This window comes from Zingiber officinale, chromosome 4B, assembly GCF_018446385.1.
Source record: "Zingiber officinale cultivar Zhangliang chromosome 4B, Zo_v1.1, whole genome shotgun sequence".
In the NCBI taxonomy this organism is placed as follows: Eukaryota; Viridiplantae; Streptophyta; class Magnoliopsida; order Zingiberales; family Zingiberaceae; genus Zingiber; species Zingiber officinale.
In genome coordinates, this window is record NC_055993.1 from 6,007,490 (window position 1) to 6,012,400 (window position 4,911).

Consider the following 4,911-nt stretch of genomic DNA (forward strand, 5'->3'; position numbering starts at 1 on the left):
TGGTTTGGGCCGTAGGAATTGGAATCGGAATGAGCTTGATAGTAGACTAGAATGAGAATGAGTATCATTATTTTAATATAGCATTTGGTTAGTTTGATATTCTGGAATGAGAATCAATTGAATTCCAAATATGCCCTTGAAGACCACCATTCGTCCGCATTCCCTTCTCTCAAAAAATGCCCTCTCATCTCTCAAAAAATGTCCTCTCCATCCACATTCTCCTTGACTATTTTGGTGTCGAGAAGCTTCACAAGATTACCAATGTCACGACCTTAATCTCCACTAGAATCACGCCTCGCTCCTCTAGCTTCGTTAACGTCACCAACTTCAAAGGGGGCAAAGTGGGGTTCGTCGCCATTAACAACAACAACAGCACCATTCACGTCACATTTATTAGATCTGTGGTGGAACATTTTTGTTATTCAAATCAGTAACATCTTACGGTCGCCAGAAGCGGAGGCGCCCACCTCTGCGCCTTCCTAGGTGATTATCATGGACGTAATGTTGACCCACAAATTTGAAGTCTTCGTCGATACTCTATAGGCTTCTCTGACAAGGAAGACCTTTGAGGACAATGTTGGAAGTTGAAATTGGTTGGAAGTTGAAAGAACTCTACTTTTGGAATGGGATATCAAACTTGCGGGGAGGGATATGTTTCATCCATTCCAAAAATTTGGATTTTATTCCAATATTTTATTCTCATTCCCATTAACCAAACACAACAAAAATGAATCATTCTCATACTCCTAAACCAAACGTCATCTAAGCATTTATTTTGTTATGGTGATGATTTTTTTTGCCATGGAGAATGATCCGGTCTGAGATCGAGACGTCGGATCATCCTCTATTGACTGCTGTGTCAGCCACTACTGAATAAATCTCTGGAGGAACTTCAGTTGGGCCAGCTTCTAATGGTTCAACTTAAAGTTGGTTTGCGTTTAGTGGGTTGGCATTAGCTAAACAGAATCCTAATGAGTCAGAATAAGATATTAAAAGGAGGTTAAGGTGCACTTTGGTGTTGTCCCTCTGATGCTTAGTTAGATTTAGAGAGAAGAAAATGAAGAATAATAGGAGAACTATAGTGTCAAGTATATTTGTGCATGCCTCTGTCTTACTGAAATTGCTACCATATATAGATAAATTACCATATATAGATAAAAATAAGAAAAAACTTTGGATCAATAAAGAACTTTCTCTTTCGAATAGTTGCACCCCTCCCTTTAATTTGGAGCCATCATTGCGGATGACTACCTTTCCCGCCAATGCTCATTACTATTGACAAGATAACCAACAATCTTTTTGATCTGATGTCTTTTCCACAATAGACGCGCGTTTGCTTTGCCATACTTGAAACCTTACCTTATTAATTTGTTGGACACGGCTTAAACTTTGTTAGACTCGGCAAAGTTACTCTGATTAATCCTAATTCTTCCAAGTAAAGCTGACCTAATCTAAGGTAATCTTGACTTAATCTGACTAAATCTGAGTGCAGTTGAGACTCCAAGTGATTCGGATCTATGTTGATCAGATCAAAGACTTACCGCGTGGAGCTATATTGACTGAGTCAAGGACCTACCACGTGGAGCCCTTATTTACCTCCACGTTAAAGAAAATTTAAATCGACAGATATAAATTTGTCAAACAACAAATGGATTATAGTTAATTTCAGATGTCCAACATCCAAAGAAGTGAGCGTGATAATCTCAACCTTGGCATAGTGATCGCCTAGAACAATGATTTAGAGGATTGCAAGGCAGGCAAGGCCAACTCGATGAAAAAGTGAAAGAAGGAAGAATAACAAGTATTGGGAGGGAAGGAAACTCATGCATGTAACTTCCCCTTGATGATCATCTCTTAAGCGGATATGCAAGAATCGGTACATATGACTTAGCATTATTTGTTAAAGTCACCATTAATCTTCATCTAATTAATCCTCTCAAGATGCATGGAGGGGCTGCAAAGAAGCTGAGATCTTCTATGTTCATCAACTTGAATTCCCATAAAGAACTTCACACCTTGAAATACAAACTGATATGGATTGCTAACTAATTGAATCCCATCTGTCCAAGAATTAAGTTGATCTTCTTGATGTTTTAACTTATTTTCTTTAAGCAAACACGCACACTACAAAGATAACGATCAAGATTAATTAATGACTGCGACGACCACCCTCAACCAGGACTGGCAAGAAGAGGTCAAGAACAGTTTGCGTAGAAGAATTGACACTGACTTTGATTTAAATTAACGTGAATATTGCTAGAGAACCCGTCGCTGATGATGCCAACATCTGAGAGTGAGATCTTTGCTACCTCTTACTGCGAGATATATTGAAGTCATTTTTCTCTGTTTTCCATGAGATCGACGTGTTGGTTTGGGAACCTACGATCTTTCTTTCTGAAAGAATGGGTGTAAATTTATCACACGCTGCTTGTGTGGGAAAAGAATGGTTATCAGATTGGGAAGTCTTTCTTCCACTCGTAAGCAAATATACTCATTGAAAAGACTGTTAAAAACAGATTGTATTAACTTGATTGCTTGTTTCATGTAAGTGTTTCAGAAATTCCGGAATCATGAATGGAGAAGAAGAATGAGAAGCCCAGTGGTTCGTCAGAGCAGCAGTCCTCAGCCGGCCACCACTATAGTGGCGGCGGCAAAGATTTCCGGAAATCTTGCACCGTTTCTAACTCTGAGCTCCTCATTGCTGCTCCAGGATCAAAATTCCAACTTACCAAACAGGCTGGGTCAACAGAAGTCATTTCACGAGTGTCTTTTCTGAATGATACAGGTCTTGTTGGAGCATGGGCTCAGCTAGTGAAATGGGAGAGCTTGTAGAATTCAAAGCTTTTGGGTTTATTAGGCACGTCCAACCTTTGACTACTGTAAATCAAGTCTCATTACTTCCGGCTTTGATTTTTCTCACGTCCGCCATGAGATTGACAAATTTCTTATAAATATATCTGTAGAGATCCATGGAAGACTTGGTCTCAGTGATTTATGAAGGCTTATCGTCAAAGGTTTGCATCAATGGCAGCAGTTCATCAGCTTAAATTAATGCGTATGAACATGAAGCATATATATATATATATATATATCATGAGAATTGACATTGACTAGTTCATCCAACTGCAACCTACTTCTTCTAACATGATCGTTCAGGTCTCTGATGCCAGCAAACTGATAATGACTGAAAATCAAAGAGGCGACTTTTTTAATCATTGGAGGTGAGTTTATTTTGGGTTTAAAATAAATGTCAAAGGTGTTCTTTCCGAAGTAGTCGGTCATAAATAACTTTAAGCCCAAAGAATTTATTGTATAATTAAACAAAGGATTTTTTTTTTTTCTTTTTGACTGACGGATAAAAGTAAAGTGAGTTTACAAAACTAAATCTGATAGAAAAATTAGGTGCAACATTTATTTGCGCTTTGCCCATTGACGGTAGCCAGCTGCAATTGTCTCATTCTTCTGTCAAGCAACAGTAAAACGTGAAATAAGGTTGCTAGTGGAACGTCTAAAGCCTAAATATTCTAAGTTCGATCCTGGCAGAGGGGTCGTCTTTGTTCTTTGTCAGTTGTTGGCTGCTTCGTCTAGATACCACTTTGAGTATTTATTAATGATATCAAAGTATTTCTTAGTATCATCTGCATCAGATTCATCCATTTTCTGATTCTTGATGAGTGGCGAAGTAGGTGAAGAACAGTGCAGTAATATGAAGTACTTGACGATCAAAAGGCAAAATTTGTGATGCTATGAATTTCGTTCTTCGAGACTCGAATTTTCCGTTTCTGCTTTGTTATAGACAAGATCTCGAAATGAAACGTTTGGGCAAGGAGCGAAATTTCTAGCCTAATTAAGCAAAAAATTGCTAGAAAGCTTCTACGCGCGGTTTCTTAATCGGCGGCGGCGGCGGCGGCGAGGGGATTAGCTCGGCGTTCTCATTGTTCCTCTTTCCTGTTCCAGCATGCGGCGGAGGCATAATGCTTGCGATCTCGACGCCGAAAAGTCTCACGACTTGGGACGGTGGGATTGCTGCGCTGTGGCGGCGGCCGGAGGCGGCGACGGCGTCGATGAATATTTGTTTTTCGGGGCCGGTGGACCGCTCGAAGGAGATGACGCGCCGGCCTCGAGGCCCTTCTCCTTCACGAAACGGCTCCAGCCTTTGGTCAGCACGTAGCTCTGGCTGCTGTTCCAGTATAGTATGAATACCGGAAGCTCCACGTCTTACCGGCGCGTCTCGAAGTTCAACAGTAGGCCTTCTTAATGGGAGATGGAATATTAAAATTTCGTCTCTAATTAGAGACGGAATATTTATTTTTAATTTACGATGAAATTTTAAAATTATTCTGTCTATAATTTGCGACGAAGTTTTAATATTACGTTTCTAATTGGAGACAGAATATTAAAATTTCATCTCTAATTGTAGACAAAACATTATTATTTCGTTACTAGGTATTGTTATACTAGTAATTTCTTGGGACAAATTAGTCCTAAGTCACAAATTAGAGACGAAATATTAAAATTCTATCTCTAATACCTGAAAATTCTAACAGCCAAATTTTGTTTCTGCATTCATCTCTGTTTACATTTCATATAAATCATCACATACGATAGTTTTCAAACAACACAATACATTCACAATTAGACAAACACAATACAAAATAACATATGAATGTAAATATTGATCCAACCATAAATATAGTACTACAACATCTCCAACAATACTAATCCAAGCACAAAACTAAAACTAAATATCTAATAAAAAACAAAGATAAATATCCAAATATCTCCAACCATAAACATCTGAATGTATAATACTACAACATCTGAAATTTAAAAACACAATACAACACATTCGAGCAAAGAAAATCCAATCCTAAGCTAATGAATAATAATCAATCCTGCAAAATTTTTAAT